The sequence below is a fragment of the Corylus avellana genome, chromosome ca5, assembly GCF_901000735.1.
Source record: "Corylus avellana chromosome ca5, CavTom2PMs-1.0".
Taxonomy (NCBI): Eukaryota; Viridiplantae; Streptophyta; class Magnoliopsida; order Fagales; family Betulaceae; genus Corylus; species Corylus avellana.
In genome coordinates this window covers 9,868,742-9,891,146 of record NC_081545.1, presented here as the reverse complement: position 1 = coordinate 9,891,146, position 22,405 = coordinate 9,868,742, and positions in this window count along the sequence as shown.

The window sequence follows — 22,405 nt, the reverse complement described above, 5'->3', positions numbered from 1 at the left end:
TACAAAAATGAAACCTCAAAACTCCATTAACCCATAAATTTCCACTAGAATTCCCAAGATCCAAATACCAATGTGAAATATAAAACCCAATAATAAACAGGAATCAAACTTAGGAGCAGGAATACAGAGAATTGACATGAGTATCTATATATTCAACCCATATGAAGCAAGAAATAAAAACATTCTCAAGGTGACAGAATGATAAATAGGGAAAAAGAGTAGAAATTTCTTGCCTTGAGAAATTAGTCAACTGCTGCTCTGCTAAGATTCAAAGAAAATTTTGAGATAAGCTTCTAAGTACATAAGGAAAAAGGAGAGTTTTGGCTTATCTAATATAGCCAAAGAGAAGGTGAGAAGGAAAGACACGTATACTCTAATTGGGTACAAAAGAATGTTTCATAAGCTACAAGTGTCAAGGAAGAAAAGGGAAGGAAGACACGTTGACAGATTCTTTCTTGTAGGCCATGGTGAATATGAGATTTTTTTTTAGATAAATAATTCAATATCTTCTAGGTTCTAGAAGACTGAATCAGTTAAAGGGAAAAAATCCCTCACAAGTCCTAGTATATATATATATATATTATTTTTCTATAAATAATCACCTAAAAGATAAGTTAATAGCACTTATAATACACATAGAAATGCTTTAAAATTCTATTTTAAATCTATAGAATTTACAGGGTGTCACATCCTCCCCCTTTTATTAAAATTCTGTCATCGGAATTTTCTTAGTCTTATAAAAACGCACCATATTGCAACATCAAACAAACACACAAATAAATTTATCCACTAAGCAAACAAAGAGGGGTATTTCTTGCGTATCTCATCTTCTAATTCCCACAACGCTTCTTCGATTTCATTATTTCTTCACAAACTTTTACTAGTGGAATGCTTTTCATGCGGAGCTCCTGAATCTTGCGATCTAGCAATTTTTCCGGAATTTCTTCATATGCCATATCTCCTTGTAACTGCAATGGTTCGTATCAAATTGCGTGGGAAGGATATGGAATGTATTTCCTCAATATAGAGACATGGAAGACATCCTGTATATTTGCAAGTCTTGGAGGCAAAGCTATACGAGAGGCCACGGGGCCTACTCTCTCAAGAATTTCAAATGGTCCGATGTAATGGGGGTTCAACTTCCCTCTTTTGCCAAATCCAGTGACTCCCATCTTTGGAGCCACTCTAACAAACACCTTGTCGCCTTCTGCAAATTCCAAGTTTCTTCGACGCATACCTGCATAGCTTTTCTGTCGATCTTGAGCTGCTGACAAGCTTCGTCAAATTAATGCAACTTTATCTATGGTATCCTGCACAATATCTAGTACTAAAATTCTCCGTTCACTGAGCTCGTCCCAATAAAGTGGGGAACGACATTTCTGTCTGTACAACACTTTATATGGGGCCATCCCAATACTTGCTTGATAACTATTATTGTAGGCAAATTCCACCAAAGGAAGGTAGCATGCCCAACTACCACTGAAATCTAATACATAGGCTCATAACAAGTCCTCCAGTGTTTGAATAGTTTTGTCTGACTATCCGTCTATTTGAGGATGGTAAGCAGTGCTAAATCGCCATTTAGTCCCCATTGCTTCTTGTAAATTCTTCCCGAATCTTGATGTGAAACGAGAATCTCTATCAGACACTATTGATTCAGGTACCCCATGTAATCGAACAATCTCTTGTCAGGCCGAACGTTTGATGGTCCCCCGTCGAACATTCGGTCAGAACCAAAAGTCCAAAAATTCTTATTCCAATGAACCTTAATGAACCTGATAAACCTGTTAACCCTCCCACTTACGCTAATTACAACCAAGTAATTACTCAGGGTGCTACAACCAAACACTACTCAATCAGCAACAGGCAGTTGATACAGATACCAAAACCTTTGCTTTATTTACACAAAAGTATGGTCAAAAGACTTTCAAGAATTACTGTCCATATTTTGCCAAGTTTTCCTCAAGAAACTTCACCCCTAGACCGCTTGCTGCTAGGTTCTCAACTGTTGCCCCAAGTGCTCCTACTCCAAGGTACAATATCTCCCTCGCTCTACAGCCACATCCGGGATCAAGTCAGCCATCTCATTTCAAGAATAGTCCTCGCATACCATGTCAAATCTATGGTAAGATCAACCACCAAGCATTGGATTGTTACCGTAGGATGGATTAATCCTTTCAATGGAGACATCCTCCTCATCAACTGGCCAGTTGCAATGGTGGTAATCTAATAATGCCTATGAAGATCCCTAATGGTTTGCTGATGGTGCAACCAATGCCCACATCATTCAAGACTTGGAGAATCTCAACATTCAACAACCCTTTCTGAATAATGACATTGTTGTTGTTGGGGATGAAGTTGCACTCACTATAGCTAATTATGGTTCTACAATTCTTCATTCCACTAACTCTACTTTCCATTTAAATAATGTGTTACATTGCCCTAAATCTGTTGCAAACCTTGTGTCCATTCAACGATTCTGCCTTGACAATGCATGCTATTTTATATTGACATCATCTCATTTCTATATTGTTGACTTACAGACAAAACCAATCCTCCTGGAAGGGAAGAATGAGAATGCATGTATCCTTTTCGGCTTGGCAAGAATTCTCACAAAGGCAGCAAGTCATTTATAGCTTTGTTAGGGATAAGAACCTCATCTATTGTGTGACATTTTAGATTAGGTCACCCATCTGCTAATGTAGTTATTTGAGTTATTCAAGATAAAAATTTACCTCTTTCAAGTTCAGATTTCAATAAAAATATTATGTGTTTCTTGTCCAATGGGTAAGAGTAAGAAACAACCTTTCTCTGCTTCTAATCGTGTCTCTTTCTCTCCACTTCCATTAATCCACACTAATATTTGGCCTTCTTCAGTTCTGTTAGTAAATGGATACAAATGTTACATTGTGTTTTCCTGAGCGTGACTTGTACAGTTTTCCCTTATCTTCCCTTTTCAATCATTTGTATTTTTGCTATCAATAATTTTCTCAGTATTATTTGAAGTTGATCTTGTACATTATGCGCTTTTTCATGCAGAAATGGGTGGTTTTGGGAAACAAACTAATCTCATCTACACTGGAATTATTTGGTTATAAGTTTAATGTTTGTATGAAAAATGTGACATATATAATCAAGCACTTGAGTATGCAAATTTATATAGTTGCTATATTGTTTACTCGGATTCGATTCCTACAAATAATTCCATACTCGTATTACTTGTGAACTATGGACTATTAAGCATGAATGCAATATTGAATTCATGCCCGTTCAATACTTTGAGATGCCGTTTTACATATATAGCTAGTAATCTATACTCTAGTTGCCTAAAGTGTGCTTTTCCAACTTTACAGAAAACTCCCAAGGACAAGAAAGCAAGTATAGTGATCCAAGAAGAAGGAAAAGAAGATGCAAGAGTCTATCAAACAATGTGTGAAATAAGGTGTGGTGATGAGTTTAATTTATGTCCAATGTGAACTTTAGTTGCTAGGCTTGAACTTATATACTTCTTGTATTTGTAGTTTTAATTGAATGTCAATCATATTTTATTCAATGAAAGATTGAAAGTACGTGTACGATGTAGGAGTTTAATTGCAAATTTGACATTGATAATTATATCTATAAAACTCAAATTTTATTTATTTATTATTTTAAATATATTTTTAAAATTTTTTACGGCATCAGTGTCGACTGATCTCCTATTATTAGCGTCAGCAAGCTAAAGTCGGCATTGATAATGGGTTATAAGCTTTGACGATAATGATTTTTTATTTGTTATTATTTTATGTAAGTCATCAACATCGACTTTAGAGTTGACTCTGATGATTGACTATTAGCAGCGACATTTCTTTTCGAGTTCTAAATCTATCAATATCGATTCCAAACATTATCAGCGTCACATTATTTGTGTCAACTAGCTCATGAGCATTAACGTCGGATTATTTGGATTGACATGTTGCTGCTAAAGAGCAATAATGTCGACTATTGGACTTTTAGCGCTACCGACATTTTGTCGTCGCTAATAAGCAATTTTTTTGTAGGGTCTCCAATGTGTTAATCTCTCTAACATTTCCATATCATGTCAAGACTATAAAATTCAATCTTTGTTTATTGAGCATGGAGGTTTAGGAAATGAAAGAGAAATACCCTACACTTCCAAACTGCTAGATTACCATCAAAAGTGGTGGTTCAATGGTATTCGACAGGTCCCAAAAGGTTTAGAGGCTAATACCTCATGAGTTTGACCTTGAGGGTGATATTCTATTTCTTTAGTGTTAAACAAGCATATGGATTGACTATCACTAGAAATTTAAGTCAGCTTCTAATCAACACAATCATGAAGTTATGAGTCCATTATCTTTTTTGTCATCAAGGCAATACACAAGGATTAATGAGCTATTGGTAGTTTATATTTATATTAAGGATTAATTTGTTTCGACATAAAATATTTTTCATAAAGTACTTTCAATATTTTTGGATGTTTGACTATACTAACTTTGTCAACAAAAAATATTTTTAGTAAACTGTAAAAGACTCTATTTATCTTTTTTAAGGCATAATTTCATTACAAAAAGATTAATCCTTTGATATATAAAATAAATGCCCCGGAAATACAATCTTAGTGTTTAGTTCTTGGTAGTTACTAATATCCTAACATATAACTTATACGCCAAGCTATTTTGGCATATAAATTAGGGTAAATGTATAATAAATTTCTAAGTCAACGAGTGAAAACTAAAAACGTTGTTTTTTTTTTTTTTTTTTTCAATTTTAATTCCTTGGGTCAATCGAAAAGGTCTTAAATCCATCCCTTATATTTTCTCCTAATTTTCTAACATCCGTCCATCCATTCCAAAACAAATAGTTTTGCCCAGTGGTTAAAAACGAACTTACTAAGTTCTTTTCACCCCTGTTTTTATATTCTAAAATAGAGGAAGATCTCAAGCGACTAGACTAAAGGTCGTTTACGGGAAAATTAAGAGCTGGTACATTTGGTTGTGGCAATGGCACAAATGAGTGTGCAATGCCATTACTCACTGAGGTGGAGACATGGGTTGAGCTCAAAGTAATTTGGTTTATAAACCTTTGATATGTTAGAATATTTGATATTATTCCATTATGTTGCCTTATATATTATTCTAGGGTTTAGTCTAGGGTATCTTGCCTACTACTTCTTCTCTATCTATAAGTAGAGAGATATGTAAACATATCATAGTAAAGAAGAGAATACTACAATGTAGTCCTTATATAGGATTTTGTGTTTATGTTTTCTGCATACATAACCATATGGTAGAGTATTCTTATTTATAATGAAACAATGCATAGTTATCAGCAATAAAACAAAAACCTATTTGTACTCAAATATCTAAGACTTTGATGTCTGATGAAGTTCTTCTTCTTGGTGTTTGTCTTTTGCTTGGAGTGTATCTGCTTTGAGAGTTTGGGCTGCTTGTGAGGCTTCATCTTTATCTGATCTAATACGCCCCCTTAAACTCGACGTAGGCATCCGTACGTTGAGGTTGAATGTGAATATAGCAAACCGTTTTGATATTAGAGGTTCGGTAAGAATGTCAGCAATTTGGTCTTTTCTAGAGATGAACCGAACTTCTAGTTCCTTGGCTGAGACACGATCCCAAACAAAATGATAATCAATCACAATGTGATTTCTATGTGCATTATAGAGCAGATTGGAAGTAAGATATGTAGCTCCAATGTTGTCACAATATAGGATAGGTGAACGTGACATGGAAACTTCAAGTTCTTTAAGGAGAGATTGGATCCATGTTACTTATGAAGAAGCATTTGCAATGGCCTTGTATTCAGATTATGTGCTTGAGTGGGACAAGGTTGGCTGCTTCTTGGAGCTCCGGGATAGCAGATTCCGACCGCGGAAGACACAATTCCCTGATGTTGATCTGCGGTCATCCAGGCAACCAGCCCAGTCTAAGTCGGAGTATGCAATTATCTCATTGAAAGAGCGCTTGTGGATGCATAGAGTATGATCAATAGTGGCTTTCAAGTAGCGAAGTATTCGCTTTACAGCAGACCAGTGGGTTTCTCGTGGATCTTGCATGAATTGAGATACCTTATTGACAGCAAAGGCGATGTCTAGCCGTGTCAGTGATAAGTATTGGAGTGATCCTACGGTTCTGCGATATAGAGTGCGGTCCGAAATTGAAATACCATCCAACTTGCTCAATAAGGTTGAAGCAGACATCGGTGAGGATATGGGCTTGGCGAGTGTCATATTAATTTTTTTTATAGAATGTCACTAATATACCTCTGTTGTGAAAGGTGTAGCCCATCTGTAGTCCATGTAGCTTCAACACCTAAGAAGAAATGTAGACGACCAAGATCTTTGAGAGCAAATGAAGAGTGCAAATCTTGTATTAGTTGAGAGATGGCCCCTAATTGTGAACTCGTAATAATAATATCATTGACATAAATGAAAACAAATATTGTTATGCCTTGAGCTTTGTATAAAAACAAAGAAGAGTCAAATTTAGAGCTCTTGAAGTTTAGCTCTAGAAGCCGAGTACTTAACCTTGAGAACTAAGCTCGTGGAGCTTGTTTGAGGCTGTATAAGGCCTTGTGTAATTTGCACACTACTTAGGGGTGGTTCGGATGCACAAAACCTGGGGGCTGGGACATATAAATATCGTCTTGGCCGGAGACGGCCATGTAGGAAAGCATTACTAAATTAACTTTGTGGACAGCCCAACCTATAGAGACAGCAATAGCAAGAACAGTTCAAATAGTTATAGGTATGACCACTGGGCTATAGGCTTCCTCAAAGTCGATTCCAGGTTGTTGATGTAACCCTTTTGCTACGAGTCAAGCCTTGTACCTATCAATGCTTCCATCAGATTTTCTTTTGACTCGAAAGACCCATTTGGAGCCAACAACATTCATGGAGAGAGATGGTGGAACAAGATGCCAAGTTTCATTTTTAAGGAGAGCATCAAACTCCTCGTTCATAGCTTGCCTCCATTTTACTGATTTGTTAGCAGTAGTGAAGCAGGTTGGTTCAATTTCTGCTAATTCCAGGGAAGCAGTGAGAGAGCGTGGTGGTTGGTACCGGACTAACCCACCCAGAAACTTCATGGGCTTGAATATGCCATGTTGAGCCCTTTTTGTCATACCATGTGTGCGAGTTACCTGAGGTGGTTGAGGGGTCCGTGGTGCAGCAGTGGATGCAGGGGATGACGTCTCAATTGTGCAAGGAAGGTCCACTGGTGCAGAGGAGGTTGGAAAGGCATTGGGAAGATGTTGCAAATTCAGCATACCGATGGCTGTTTGAGAGGATGGAGGAAAAGGGGAATGAGAATGACTAGGAGTAGAGAGTATGGGAGGAGGAATATTTTGAGGATTATAAATTAGAGGAGGTGTAGTTTGACACATGGTTTGAATAGGAGAAGTTTGTGGACGGGCAGAGAAAGGAAAGGTTGTTTCATTGAAAATCACGTGGTGAGCAATGTAAGTTTTTCCAGTGAGAATGTGGAAACATTTGTACCCATTATGTTCTTTACTATAACCAAGGAAGACACACGATTTAGAACGATAATCAAGTTTGTGTGCATTGTAGGGACAATGGAAGGGCCAACATTCGCACCCAAAAACTTTGAGGAATTTGTAGTCTGGAATGGTATGGAAAAGGAGTTCAAAAGGAGACTTATTGTAGGTGACCTTTAAGGGGAGACGATTTATGAGATATCTGGCAGTTTCAAAAGCATGATCCCAGAATTTGAGGGGAACATTTGCTGTGGGCAAGAGTGAGGCCGGTTTCAACAATGTGGCGGTGCTTTCTCTTTACGGAGCCCATTTGATTGTTGGTGTGGGGGCAATACGACGATAGGTGATGCCCATGGAAGTTAAGGTAGTTTACAGTGGGCGGAATTCCCCACCATTATCACTCTGGACAGCTTTGATTTTATGATCAAAGTAGTTTTCAACTAAGGTTTTAAATCGAAGAAAAATATAAGCAGCTTCAGATTTTTGAGTTATGGGAAACAACCATATATATTTAGTGAAATCATCAATAATGCAGAAATAAAATCTTTTATTATTGATAGAAAACATAGGAGCGGGACCCCATACATCAAGAAAGAGTAGCGATAAGGGAGTGCTCAAAATAGATAAAGAAGAAGAAAGGTGGAGGCGATGACTTTTGCCTTGTTGACACGAAGAGCAGACTTGTAAGATTTTGGATGAGGAGACTAGGAGTTAAGTAGAACATAGGACACGAAGAACAATGGAAGGAGCTGGATGGCCTAACCAACGATGCCAGTGATCGATGGGAACTTTCTCTCCAACATAGGTAGCAGGTGGAGGATGGATGGGAGGCCATGGATACATACCATTTTTACTCGGGCCTTGGAGCAGCAACTTGCTTGTGTGGATGTCCTTAACAAGAAACGAATCAGGATGAAATTCAATGAAAACACTATTATCACGAGTAAATTTATTAACAGAGATAAGGTTTTTGTCCATTTGAGGAACATGGAGTAAGGAAGAGAGATTAAATTCATGAGAAGAGGAATTTAATTTGGCAGAGCCAGTATGGATAATTTGCAAACCTTGATCGTTGCCTACTCTAACTTGGTTTGGACCAGTGTACTCATCCGCATTGACATTGAGATTTGCTAACTCGTTGGTGATATGAACGTTGGAGCCAGTGTTATGATACCATTGATAGTTAGGATCAGGAGTTGAGGAAGCCATGAAGGCAGCCATGGGATTGGAGTCCCTGCAGGAGGACTGATCAAATCGGTACCAGCAGGTAGTAGCGCTGTGCCCAACCTTGAGACAAATCTGATAGGTAGTTCTAGATGGAAAGACATGGGAGTAGGAGAGGAACCGCCTCTGCTGCGACCACGCCCGCGGCCACGAAAGCTAAATTGATTACAACGGCCTTAACCAAAAGAAGAACCACGTGTACCTCTAGAAGACGCTGGAGAGTGGCATTGGGCCACATTTACAGTGGAAATTGAGATATCAATAGCAGCATTGTGTTGCTCTAAGCGAAGTTCATATGAGAGTAGGTGGCCATAAAGGTCATCCAAACTTACTGGTTCAAGTCGTGTGGTAATAGACGTAACCAGAGGGTCATATTCAGCACCAAGACCATGTAGAATGGATGAAACAATGTCGACGTCAGTTTGTTGACATCCTATGGAAGCCAGCATGTGAGTGAGTCCTTGAGCTTTTTAAAAGTAATTAGCAATCGACTGAGACCCCTTCTTTAAGGTTGAGAGTTGATGGCGGACTTGCAAAACACGAGACTGAGATTGGGAGGAAGATAATTTCTCCGAAGTAAGCCATATGGCTCGAGAGGTGGAGAGGCCAACCATATGAGGTAGTAACCCATCAGATAAAGTAGAGATAAGAGCACTCATGATCATCTTGTCTTGGTGATACCAAGTGTGGTAGGCAGGATTTGCAACCAAGACACCAGATTCAGTACCAGGGATTTGTTTTGGTGGCTGAGGATGGGAACCATCAACAAAACGAAATAGATCCGGGCCTTCAAGGAAAGGAACAATGGCCACTTTCCAGATGGGATAATTTTCCCTAGTGAGTTTTATAACAATATTGTGCTGGACATTTGGAAGAGAGGTGGGTTGGATAGTAGAAACAATAGGTTGAGCAGCCATTGTAGGCTGCTGGATGTTTGTAGGAGAAGTGGGTTGAATAATGGGTTGATCAGTCATGGGGAGCAGAACACGTTAACTATGAGGAGCAGAGGAAAAAAAAAAAAATCGACGTTTCTCGTTTAGAAGCTTTGATACCATATAAGATTTTGTGTTTATGTTTTCTCCATACATAACCGTATGGCAAAGTATTCTTATCACTACAAAAAAAAACAATTTTTTTATGACAGGAGATTTCTGACGTTTTCTAGTGTCTGACGCGTCAGGAAATTTTTCTGACGCGTGTCGATTGTCAGAAACATAGATGTCAGGAAAAAAAATTTCCTGACTTGTGAGTGGGTAAAACGTCAGAAAATTCTGATGTTTTACTTTGTCACGCGTAAGAAAATATTTTTGACGTGGCAGTTCTGCCACGTCAGAAAATTTTCTGACGTGGTAAAGATGCCACGTTAGAAAATTTTCTGACGTGGTATTTCTACCACGTCAGAAAATTTGAAAAATTAAATAAAATATTAATTTTTCTTTTTTTTTTTAAATTTTTCCTGAATTTTTTTTTTAATTAAAATTAATTTTCAATTAAATTTTAATTTTGCATTTTTTTGGGAACACATTTCTCTGCCCCATGGTGCAGATCTGCACCATGGCTGGCCACTCCCTTTCTTCTTTTCTCAATTCTCTCTCTCTCTCTTTTTCTCCAGCTCTAGCTCCCATTTCTCCATTTAATTTTCTCACTCTCTCCCTCTTCTTTTCGATCTCCATGGTGCAGATCTTCGCCATGGTTTGAGTTTTTGAAAATATTTTCAAAAAATCAAACCGAAAACATCTTCAAAAAATTAAAACCAACCATCAAGAAATCAGAAAATCAATCTGAAAAACCCAAAAAATCTTCTTATCGATCTTCTCCTCCTCTTCTTCTTCTTCTTCTTCTTCTTCTCTTCTCTTTTTTTTTTCTTTTTTTTTTCTTCTTCTTCTCTTCTCCTTTTCTTTTTCTTCTTCTTCTGCTTTCTTCGATCTACTGCATGCTTCTCAATTTTTCCCCTTCACCTTCTGTTTTTCTTCATCCTCTAGAGGTGCCGTGCAGACTACAGAGAAGCAGGGAGATTGAGACAGGAGAGAGAATGTGGTGGGAAAAAAAATGAAGAGGTAAAAAATAATAAGTGGGAAAAAGTTGAGGGGGGAAATAAAAAGAGGGAAATAAGTTCAAAATCCTGCCTATTGGGGGGCCAATCGAGGTAATTTCCTGACGTGCCAGGTGTTGCATGTCATAAATTTCTGACATGCGACACCTGGCATGTCAGAAAATTATATATATATATATAATTTTCTGACATAGAATCTCTCTCATTCTTCCGCTCTCCAATATATTTAACATGTAAAACCTTTGATTCTGCTAAATTACAGAGTGTATCGGGAGCATGTGTAGGATCTCTCCTGCCTATCAAAGAATCAATGCCGAGTTGTTCTTGTTGACAACAATCCATTCAGTTTCTTGTTGCAGCCACTGAATGGAATTCCATTTACTGCTGGGCAACCACATGATACACAGGTACCAAGATTTGGATTTGATATCACCAATTAATTTCATCATCTTCTGTCCACTTATTTTATCATTTTACTTGGTGACCAGCTTCAGGATGTCCTCCTTCCACTCCTGAAGCACCTCTCGCAGCAGAAAGATGTGAGACCTGTGCTCTACGAAAGGTTCCATATGCCTGAGTGGTTTCAAAAGCAAGGAATCCCTACTTCTGCTTGGACATTGTAGAATAAATACTCTGTGATAATCAAAGCCGCCATTCTTTATACAATATGCTACAATTTGCCTGAGCAAGAAGTGGAACCCTATGATAGGCATGCAAGAGAATTCAACAATGAAGAAGAGATTGTGTATTCAAAAATTAAGAAAAGGTGGATTAATTATTGTGGGTTTAACTTCTTATTCATGTCTTCCTAACCTCTACCAATGTATTTTAAGACCCCCAAGTAATGTCAAACTCTCAATCTTTTACTCAATTACGCACGTATCTAGGCACCGATAGATGGAGGAAGTTTTGGCTCCTTTTTTTAGAGAATTGTCACTTTATTTTTGTTTTTGTTTTTTTTTTTTTAAATGAATTGTACAATTATTACTTTAATATTAAGGTCCAAAAATAAAGAAAATTAATAAAATTGGAAAAATTTAAGAAGGAGGTGATGCAAAATGGATGCAGTGCTAAGCTTCCATATTTCTAACTCTCAAAAGACACACAAAGACACGTAGCCAATTGCTAACTCTCAAGGACAGGACACATCACATAGCTAACTCTCAAAGACACTCAAGACACAGCTTTCTGGAACATTTGAACTCAACATAGGATATCTCAATAGAATATGAGAACTCAAACTATATTACAGGACCATAAAGATTTTCAAAAATCTAAGTCAACAATGTTTTCAAGTAATCAAATATTTTGGAGTTTGAACATCGAACCGGCTCTTAATCTTCCCAGAAACAACAATTCAGTCGCTTGAGATCTTCCTATATATTAGAACATGAAAACAGGGGTGAACAGAGCCTAGTACATTCATTTTTCCCAGCCTAAGCAAAACAATTCGGTTTGAAATGAATAGACGGACGTTAGAAAATTAGGAGAAAATGTAACAGAGGGATTTAAGACACCTTTTTGATTGACCCAATGAGTTAAAATTGAAAAAAATAATAATAATAAATAAATAAATAAAATTGAGGGTGTTTTTAGTTTTCATGCATTGACTCAGGGATTTATTATACATTTGGCCCAACTTTTCTCTTCTGTGGTCATTTTTTTAAAACACAAAATAAAAATAAAAAATAAAAGCTCCGAAGTAATAACATGGTCCCTTTTTTATTTGATATTTTTTTTAAAAAAAAAAATTACATTTTTCCTTCAGATTAATGACCATTTTTCTGGAAAAAAAAAATACCAAATAAAAAATGACCACATAAGAGAAAAGTTTAGCCAAAATTGCAACTCTAAGTTGTGTCTCTATCATTTCTCAACTAAGTCTAAAAAACAACTTAGACATCATAAAAAAATAATAATAATAATAACATATCCGGATAAACATATATAATACCAAAAAATCAAAGAGAAGGTTGATATATATATATATATAAAATAAAATGAAAAAAAAAAATCATAATAAAAAACTAAGAATTAACGTCATTTCCACAAAATTCCTTGCAAATACAAAGCTTATGTTGTTCCCAAAAAATTCTTCTGATGTGTTCTACTGGTTGCCTTTATTAAAATAGTCATCCACCATTACTTCAAAATTAGTGTAAGACCCAACCAAACATAAAGGAGTTGGTGTTTACAAATAACTTTAATTTCTGATGCAAATAAGCAAAATCTACAAAAGTAACTTTTCTGATGCAAATAAGCAAAATGCATACAAATAAATCTTGTAGTGCAAGCTCTGTGGAGAAGATGATGGTAAAGGGAATTTATACTTGTGATAATTGTAGTGCAAGCTGATGATCCTTTCCCTCCTTCTCCCCCTCCCTTTCTTTTAATAAGGAATTTCATACTCTACTCTACTCTACTCTAACCCACTGATATTGATGAGGCATATGCATGGAAGGTGGGATATATGGTAAATTCTTTATATCTAATTAAGAAGCTGGTGTCCAAAGGAAGAGCTCTACACTCCATTGGCAGTCCCACAGTTCTAAGACGCTTGAGATTTTCAATTGTTATTCTGAATGTCTCAACATCTTTAGATATGCATTCTAAATAAAGCTTTTAATTTTACGGTTCAGGGCATTTGGACATTAATCCTGTTAGAATATATGTGGGCTTGTCCCACATTGCTCAAATGTGGAGAGGTTTTAATAATTGGCTTATATAAATATGCCATTGTTTATCTCACATTGCTAAGGAATGAAATCCATTCCTCATGTCCTCTCTCTAAATAGAGAGCACTCTTATATATTCAAATTATTTAATAAAAGCAAGATGTAGCCTATAAGGCTTTAGTATGTGGATATAGGCATATTGCCAAAGCACCTTAATCTTGTGCCTCTTGTTTACTATTCCGCTTTATATTTCCGCATTCTAAATTCTATCAAATCCTCCACATTCATTCCTATCTTATAGTAATACTCAAATAAAATTGTTTCCTAGCATGTTTGAGTACACGCCACAAGAGAGTCAAAACTTTTCTTGGGACAGTTGGAACACATTTATTACGTGGCATCTATGATAAATGCCTAATAATTTACACTTGGAAGGGTTTTTTTTTTTTTTTTTTTTGGTAGTGTTTGTGGGGAATGTCATTATTGACATGTTTACAAAGTACTACCGAAAAATTGGATATAATGGAAAGATGTTTGATGAAATGTTAGAGAAAAATGAGGTTTCTTGGAGTGAGCTAGATTGATTAAATATGGTATTCTCAATTGAGCAAGGATGAGAAGCTTTTGAGACTATATAAGCAAGCTTTGTTTGAAAATTTTAAAGTTCATAATTTCATATTTTCAATAGGAATCGAATAATCACAATGACAACTAAATACATGAAAATCAGTAGTTCTGTTAAAAAAATATTTTCTACTGAAAACATTTAATATCAAAATAAATGACTTAAGTGTAATACCCTGATAAAAACGTCCATTTTAAAAGATTAATGACTCACTACAAAGACGGTTAAAGATTTCATAAAACATAGTTTTAAAACAAAGAGACATAAGCCTTTATAAGTAACCCAACTCCTTGAGCCTTTTGAGGCAAAACCCAAATCCCACCCCTCTCTGACCGAACGTACGCCAGGGGACAACCCGAATGTACGCACCTGACCCTTAATGAGAACGTACACTAGGGGACCACCCGAACGTACGTTGACCAGTCTTTGATCCAGTGGGCAATACCGTATAACGTATGCCTGAATCCTTTTATCCAACGTGTAATAGTACCCGAACGTTCACTGACACCCTAAAAAGCAGTTTTAACCCATTCTCCACTTTTTCAGAGGAAGGCGCGCCAAGCTCCTATATAAGCCATGCCTTCAACTCTTAGCCTCCCATAACCTTAGAGAAACCCTAACCCTAGTATAAGAAGTGTTTGGAGAGAGAGAAGGAAGAAAGCTAGGGTATTTGTCGTTACTATTTCATGTTTAAAAATGTTTTGACAAACCTCATGCCTATTTCTTTACAAGAGCCAACTATGTTTTAAAGAGTTTTAAACTCTTCTTTCATTGCTTTGAGTTGCATGATGACATGATATGTACCTTGCATGTGCCTACTTTGTAGCATGAGATGAGATATATCAACCTTTAGATTGGATAGAAGCCTCAAAATGCACTTAGGAGCTTTTGGCCTGGACACCTAACTCACTGCCCGAACGTTCGACCAAGAAGCAAGGCATCTGTCCCTTAGCTCCAAATGTACAATATTAGGGTTCAACGACCCCTTTCACTAGATAGGACTTTAGTACCATACTTGGAGGTGTTCTCTAGTACTGCGCATAAAAATATGTCGTATTTCGTTATAGTAGGAATTTGTGATGTTGGAGAACTCATGCGAGTGCATGAGATAAGTAAATACTTACGAACATATTCCTTAAAAACGTGCAACATGTTAGCTGACTGAGCACACATATGATATGAGCATATCTACATTTTTGTAGTAACTTGGTAACTACTTTAATAACTGGTTGATAAGATGCATTATATGACATGGTACACCGGTACGTACAGTATAATGGTCATGGGCTTGCTATATAAACTTGATTCTATGGTCAAATGTATGTGTTATATGGGGGCCATGGATCCAATGGTTATTCGTGACCGGTGCAGCCATGCCTAATGGTTGGTCACTGCATGACGTACATCACTAATAGTGTGGGCCACCCGAGGTCAGACTCAGTTAGGCTGCTAGTGTTGTGGACGGGAGCGTACAATATCTGGAGCACCGTATTGTATTACAGGTCCCTCGAGACAACTTCAACCCTGCTGAGATGGGGTAATATCTCGGGTAGACCATATGTGATAGTTACGACCTATAAAGCATTAGTTTTCTACATTAAAACACCTAGGTGATTGCCCCTAGAAGTACATCACCCATTTTCTAACCAAACAATACTTTTACGGTGTATTAACGGAGGCAACATGTAATGCCTCGAAAATTAGCCTTGGCTAACCTGACAGGGTTATTGGCAATTACTCCAGTTAAACCAACTTGTGGCTAAATGAGTAATCGCCCTCTAAGCATTATCAGAGTTAATGCATAGGAAGATGATATAAATCTGAGAAAACTATCAAAACATGAAGTAGACAAGTATATTCCTCGAAAGTAAGACATGGAGCAACTAACAGTAATACTAAACAAACCCGATAACCTTTTAAGCAAAGTCTGTAGTGGCTGTCGTGCCACCCTTGGGTTCTAGCAACAGATTTCCTAGAAAGATAATAACAGCGTAAGTCTAACGACTTAGTAAGTAAACCTTACTATTATGTATAATTGAGCTCATTTAAGCAGAAATAAACATGCAATTTTAGTAAACAATAAAAGGAGATGTTTTCTCCGTTAATACACCATAAAAATATTGGTTGGTTAATGAAAGAGCGGTGTACTTCCGGCAGCAATCACCTAAGTACTTTAATCTAAAAGACTAGTGCTTTATAGGTCATAACTCTCATGTATGGCCTACCTGAGATATTACCCCTTCTCAGTAAGGTTGGCGCTATCCCAAAGGACCTGTAATACAATGTCGATGCCCCAGCCATTGTACGCTACCATACATCCCATTAGTGGCACGACCGAGTCCGTCCTATAATGACCATCCATTAGGGAATGGCTGCACCTGGTCACGAAACCATTGGATCCAAAGCCCAGATAACAACACACACATTTAACCATAGAATGAAGCCTTTATATTAGGCCCATGCCCGTTATACCGCACGTACCGGTGTACCATGTCATGCAATGCATCTTATCAATTGGTTAATTAAGTAGTTACCAAGTAGTTACAAAAATGTAGACATGCTCATATCATACTCGTGGTTAGTCAACTAACATATCCCACGTTTTTAAGGAAAGAGTTCATAAGTATTTACTTACCTCGCACGCTTGCTTGAATCCTCCGACATTGCTAAATCCTGCTCTAACAGAATATAACACGTCATTATGCGCAGAACTAGAGGACCCTTATGAGTAAGATACTAGGTGAACCTAACGAAAAGGGTTGCTGGGGCCTAAGTTGCAGCAATGGGGCTAAGGCGGATGTCCGACCTCCTGACCGTACGTCCGAGCTCAAGAGCGTACATCCAGTCAGTGAGTAGGCATTTTGGCCAAAAGCTCCTAACGGGATTTTATGGTTTCTATAAAACCTATAGGCTATTGTTATGCCAATACCCACCTAAATTAATAGGCAAATACTTGGTACGTTTTACTCGCAAGTGCACGAAATCAAAACGTGAGTATAGAGTGCAAGTACGAGATCATTCCCATGAGGATTGGTGTTTTTATTTAGAATTGATTTTCCCAAATTAAACTGCTAAATTGTCACAAATTTGCAATGTTGACAATAGATAAAGATAATGAAAAAGTTAGGGTTTTGATATCCACCACAAATTGTACTAATTAAGATAATATTATGCCAATGTTCCAATTATATGATATATTTAATGCTTGTCAACCTAAGGGCATGGTATCTGCACTTTAAGCTATTGATCTCTGTAGGCAATAAATTAGGCATAGTATCTCCTCTAATTTGTTTATTCCCTAAAGGATTTAGCATGGTATCTACCAAGTTGTTCTTTTGGGAAACGTAATTCTATGGAGATCGACAAACACATAAGTCCTAGGGCATGGTATCTACTCCTAAGTCACATGTTGATTATGCCAAGAACCCATGGTGAGGGTCTTTTGTCACTTTATTAAACCCAAGATTTGGCCATCTAAATTGACTTAATTAACAAATCCTTAAAATAAATATGAGGAATTCAATCACATAGACATAATCAATTAAATTAAACCACAATTATTGAAATAAAGGCACTAAAATTAAATTAAAAAGACATGATTAGGGTTTCAATCTAGCCCTAACAATAAGTTTAGTTATACACAATGAAACTAAAACTAAAAATAAAAGGGAAAGAAGAAACTGGAAAACGCTTCTTGAAGTAGCCTCCAAATTCTCCTCTCTAGAATTGTGTATTTTCTAAGAGGCCTAGACGTATATTTATAGGTTTTAGAAAGACCTAGAAACCCTAGAAAACCTAATAAAATCGGAGAACAAAACCCTAGTCCAATTAGGGTTGGGAAAACCTAATTTTTAGTGGAAAATAAGTCTTTCCGCATCTAGGTCGCCCAAATGCACTCGATCGTCGTGCCTTGCTCACGATCGCAACTTGCGATCGATCGTTCCTCTGCTGCACTCAAGCACTGATGTGCTCAAGCCTAGGTATGGTGCGCTCGATCTGAACTCCAACTTTTCCCAAATTTGGTCCTTTATGCTCAAAACTTCCATAAATGCTTCATTTTCTTTCAAACACCTAAAAAAAAAAAAAAATACACGAAAAGGAAGTAAAACAAGATAAAATAGCACAACTAAAGGATTAACACACATAAATTAAGGATTAATACATATTTTAGCCCTTATCAGCTATCATATCACCTCTTAGGCTAATAAATAGGACATGCATCATAAGAAAACTCAGCATCATGCAATGCAATGACTCAAAGAAACTTTTAAAACTCTCGTGTAAACATTTCTTGATTTTGTAAGATAAGACATAGGAACTTTAACATGGTGCTCAGAACATGTAGAAAAACAATAATGATTACAATAAGTCTTTCCGCATCTAGGTCGCCCAAATGCACTCGATCGTCCTGCCTTGCTCTCGATTGTAACTTGCGATCGAACGTTCCTCTGCTGCACTCAAGCACTGATGTGCTCAAGCCTAGGTATGGTGCGCTCGATCTGAACTCCAACTTTTCCCAAATTTGGTCCTTTATGCTCAAAACTTCCATAAATGCTTCATTTTCTTTCAAACACCTAAAAAAAAAAAAAAATACACGAAAAGGAAGTAAAACAAGATAAAATAGCACAACTAAAGGATTAACACACATAAATTAAGGATTAATACATATTTTAGCCCTTATCAGCTATCATATCACCTCTTAGGCTAATAAATAGGACATGCATCATAAGAAAACTCTGCATCATGCAATGCAATGACTCAAAGAAACTTTTAAAACTCTCGTGGAAACATTTCTTGATTTTGTAAGATAAGACACAGGAACTTTAACATGGTGCTCAGAACATGTAGAAAAACAATAATGACGACAACAAAAGGATTAGGATAGGTAAGGGATTACCTTGGAAAAAGGCAAGAGCACAAGCTTTCTTCTTTCTCTCTCCTAAATCACAAAACTCACAAGACACTCACACAAGTGATTCCAGAGAGCATGGGGGTGGAATGATGGTTTCAAAGGGGTGGTGGGGGTTGGTATTTATAGACCAGAAAAGCTGAGGGCACTACCAATGATTCTGAAAAGTAGCGGATGTCCGATACTATTGGGGCGTACGTCCAGTACTATTTATTCAACGGTCCAAAAGGGTGCATCGTACATACAACCATTAACTAGTGGTCAATCGAAAAGTAGTGTAAGTACGGTGGTCCCCCATTGTACGTCCTCACTATAAGTTAGAGGCATACGTACAGTGGTCCCCCATCATACGTCCGGTACTAGAGACAAGGGCATACGTCCGGCAACCCTAGCATACGTACGGTCAAAAAAGGTTAAGCTTAGGCTTATGCTTCAAAATGAATTTAGGAGTTTTTAGGCTATGAGTGTGGGCTTAGGTCCTTTGTTACAAAACCTGGTTTTACATAAATTCTTTAGTCGTTCTTTGTAGAAAATCTTTTAATGAAAACAATTGTTTTCTTTTTCTTTTCTTTTTTTCTTTTTTTTGTCAGGGTATTACACAACACCTTTTTCAAACGTTTACCAACATTGCACATTTATTTTTGCTTGATGATAATCGGCTCATGTCATAACCAATTGTGAGGTCTACTTACTAAGTCGTTAATTAGACTTAACGCGGTTATTACTCTTATAGGGAGCCTGTCTATAGGGCTCAAGAGTGGTTTGGTTGCCACTACAGACTTTACCTTAAGATCTTCATGCTATTATCATGTTTGCTTTAAGTTATTGTTAGTTGCTCCATATCTTAAATTGAGGATTATACTTGTCCCTGTAATGACTTATAGATTTCTCAGATTTATTTTACCTTCCTATGTATTAACTCTGATGATGCTTAGAGGGGCAGTTCCCCATTTAGCCACCAGTTGGTTAAAATGGGATAATTGCCAGTAATCATGTCAGGCTGGTCAAGGCCAGTTTTGGGGGTATTACACTAAAGGAAGAAAAATAAATCAATTGGAAATTTGCAAAACGTATTAGTTTAATGCTTTTCTTGAAGGGAGTAGTCCATTAATGTAGCTAGCCTCTAAGAACAAATTAGGAATAAAGAAGCACATTCAAAAGCTGGCTTAAGTCTAAACAACTAAGAGTTATTTTGGGATTGCATTTGAGAAATAGAGTTTTTAAATCAAAAGGCACTTCTAGCAAAAACTTTATTTTTAAGTTTTTGCCAAAAGTGCGTTTTGGCCATTTTAAGGCTTTTTGGACCCTTAAAAACGCTTTTAATTTTTTTACCACACGACTACATTTTTCTTCAAATGAACTTTTTGAGTGTTAAACGCACTTTTAGACCTCTCAAATGCAATCTCAAATAGGCCATAAGTACGCGTAGAAGCTCATAATAATTAGTCCAAAGCGATAAAGGAAAAGAGATGAGAGGCATAAAATTAAGGTAGTTCAGTTTTGATCTACATAACATGTTGGCATCAAGAATCAAATTAAATTATCAAGAATATATATCCTTATAATTAGTACATAATATGCTGTCGCGAAGAAGCAAAAGCCACACCTGGCACACTACGTACACGGTCGGTAGATAGATACTAAATTATTATATAGGCCAAACTTGGGACCTTTAGCAACTAAAAATATATGGCCTATATTTAACATCGATTGAAAGAGAAATAGTTCTTGTTGGGGAGAAAATCTCCCCGAGTGGACCCCATTTTTTTATACTTATTTACCCTATGTCATAACCCACTCACTAATGACATGTGTCCAGATTTTTTGTATCTTTGGATACAAGGAGGAAAGAGGAAGGAGAAGGGGTCTCTTTTTTTATTCTTCTTCCTCCCCACACACACCTCAATCTTCGGAGGGACTCCCAGAGACATTCACGTCTCTCTCTCTATCTTTGGCAACCCTCATATCTCTCTCGCATGTTTCTCTCTTTCACGTCTCTCACTCTCACTCTCTCTCTCTCTCTCATTTCTCACATACCTCTCAACAAACACACATTGATTCGTGGATAATAGATGCGAATTTTCATTATCTTTCTTACCCAAAAATGAAAATGCTAACTTAAGCATCGGAGAGTCTTCGACCCGAACCAAAGACTCTTTGACCTTGCTTTTCATTTTGCAAGAACCTCATTGTCATACATGGTCCCTTCACAGCTGAACTATAAATAAAATTGATGAGCATTGGTGCATTTTTTGGTCCAACAGTCTCCGATTGGTGTGAATGGCACATTCTTCAAGGCATCCTTCATCTTCAATCTTTGTTAGTCTTCCCGCTCCCGCTCCTTTTATTCCTGCAAAACAATAGCCAATGAGGAGAACTCGCCGGTGGGGTGCCCACGAATTCACTTTGATGCCTAAGTCAGATCATTTCCTTCATTCCCATTCTCAAAAATTCAAATGTATTGCGTACCATAGGCTTCATAGCATGCACCTATATATAGAGTAGGTTGCCTAATGATTAGAATGGTAACCAGGCGAGGAAAATGGGATTTAGGAGCAATTGATGGATGAATTAATGATCTTGTCTCTTGGCCATTATAGGTAATGTGTAACCGCTTTACTAATCAATGTGTATTCGAGGATATGGTGTGTAATTGTCCAGATAATTAATGCGCATCCGTTGATTATTCCGTAATTGTTGCTCGTAAATGACACGAATAAATGATCCTAACTATACTGGCTCGGTAGAAGACTAGTCTCAGATTGTCAGTTTGTTTCTTTCGCTTATGCTGTTTGTAGGCTATAAATCTTGGAAGTATGCTGCCCTAGGCCAACATGAGGAGTTGGTGTTATTGGCTCCCACTTAACGTATTGGGCCTCCAAATATGTGGGCCTAAACCTTTGTTGTTGATCCGTGGCTCGGGCCCATGGCTTTGACCCGAGCCCATGGGCCGGAGCCCAAAATGTGTATAACAGTTACCCCCCAAATTCCCTTATCCGAGAAATTTGGGTAAAAGGAATTTATTTAACGTGCTGGTTTGATTCCCCATGGGGTATTTTTTGTTTTTACCAGGTTATCTCCACATTAACTGTTTTTAGCCAAAGGTTGTCTCCTTGTTTCTGATGACGTTTCTTGTTTTTACCCAGGGTTGTCTCCCTGTCTTTCCGAGAACGAGGGATTTTTTTGTCAAGGGTTTACTCCCTTTCTTACCTGATGACGAGGGATTTTTTATTTAAGGGTTTACTCCCTTGTTTCCGATGAAGAGGGATTTTTTTGTTAAAGATTTACTCCCTTGTTTCCAATGAAAATGGATTTTTTTTGTTTAAGGCTTTACTCCCTTGTTTCCGATGTAGAGAGATCTTTTTGTTAAGGTTTACTCCCTTGTTTCCGATGAAGAGGGATTTTTT